Source organism: Arachis ipaensis, chromosome B04 (genome assembly GCF_000816755.2).
Source record: "Arachis ipaensis cultivar K30076 chromosome B04, Araip1.1, whole genome shotgun sequence".
Lineage (NCBI taxonomy): Eukaryota > Viridiplantae > Streptophyta > Magnoliopsida > Fabales > Fabaceae > Arachis > Arachis ipaensis.
In genome coordinates this window covers 131472626-131474413 of record NC_029788.2, presented here as the reverse complement: position 1 = coordinate 131474413, position 1788 = coordinate 131472626, and positions in this window count along the sequence as shown.

Genomic DNA, 1788 nt, shown 5'->3' with positions numbered 1-1788 from the left:
ATACAATTAAAAATGTATTTTAATGAGGGATTATTACTATTAATAATCATTTTGAGACCAATTCACACAAACCAGAAATACTTGTATATTTAATTATGTATGACCAGACATTAGCCATTGATGAGTTTTAAAGAGCAACGAACTCATTTGATTTTTTTTTTTTGGTGACTAAACTCATTTGATTTAAAAATGAGAAATATTTATACATTAGTGAAGAATGAATTATAATTAAGAGTTTTGCAGTATTCATTTATCTATTAATAGTTTATATTATGTTCATATATGAATATAACTGGTAAGATATGATTTGTTCAGATAGCATGCAAAGTTTTCTTAATTAAAAAAATCATATAATTAAAGAAGAGTAAACTATTATTTTTACCTACAAAAGTTAAAAATGCTGATAAATTTACTCATAAAAAAATTATTATTTGTACCCATAAAATATGAGTTTCATACAATAAAATTATCTAAACCGTAAAAAATCACATAAAAACCTCAAATTACCCTTATCATCATCCGCATCATCTTTCCCCTCCCTACTAATCACTCCATAATCCTCATCTGCTCGTCACCGTACTACCACCACCACTACTAACCACATCCTCTATCTCTCACCAATAATCAATTGATTTTCAAAAATCCTAATAGTAATCTTTTCAGCTTCGAGCCACCTCTCCTCTTCCATGACAAATATCGCAGCCTCTGTTTCGTTCCTGCAGTTTCCAGCGTCAGCAACCACCGCTGCCGTCCTCCTTCCGCCGCGGCTACCCCTCCGTCTCTCCTTTCCTGTCTCGCCCTCGCCGACCAGAGGACCTTTGCACCAGCCCCTTGTTTCGTTACTGCCAGCAACCCGGAGCCGTAGTGCCCCGCCTTTCCTCTCTTCACCGCCAACCACCCTCACCTACCGTGGCTACCTTCTCCTCATCACCGAACCAGTGCCGCCGACGGGCCACTGCGCCAACTGCCACTACTGCGGTCCTCTTTTCAAACCAAAACCGTGACAAACTCTCTCTCTTTCTATCTCTTTCGCCATCTATTTTAAACCACCAAACTATAATTCACTTCTCATTCTCCTCTTCTTCCCTTTCTTTTTTCCTCTTTAAGAACCAGAGACCTCCGAACCACCATCACTGCCATCATTGCCTCCGCATTTTCAGTCGCCAGAACCGCCACGAACCACCGTCCTCTCCACCATCTGCGCCCGAGCTACCCTCACCATCCCCATCGTTCTTTCTTTCGGTCCAGACCACTGCCAGAGATGAGAGAACCACTCACCAGTCTCGCACTTCTTCCACTGAACCATAACTCAGCCCCTGTTCTCACTCTCTCTTTTACTCCAACAAGCTATCCGCGACGTCACCATCATCATCAACTTTTCCGTCGCCGAACCTTCAGAGCAACTGCCGTAGCTAGCGTTTCTCTCGCTGAAACAGAGCTAAACAGAACAAGCTCACCCATGCCTCTCAGAATTTGACTCAGGTGAAGATTGCTCAATTCGTTCAATTTTCTATATAGCCTATTTGAGTTTGATTTGTTGGAGGGACATTATGTGATAGCATTCTGTTTTGAGTTCAATGAAAAGTTAAAAACGATGACGATGAAGATAATTTGGAGTTTTTATGTGATTTTTAGTGTATGGATAATTTTATTGTATAGAACTCATATTTTATTGGTACAAATAATAATTTTTTTTATAGATAAATCTACCACCATTTTCAACTTTTTTTGGATAAAAATAATAATTTATTCATTAAAAAAAATAAATAAAGAAATCAGTTAAATTAT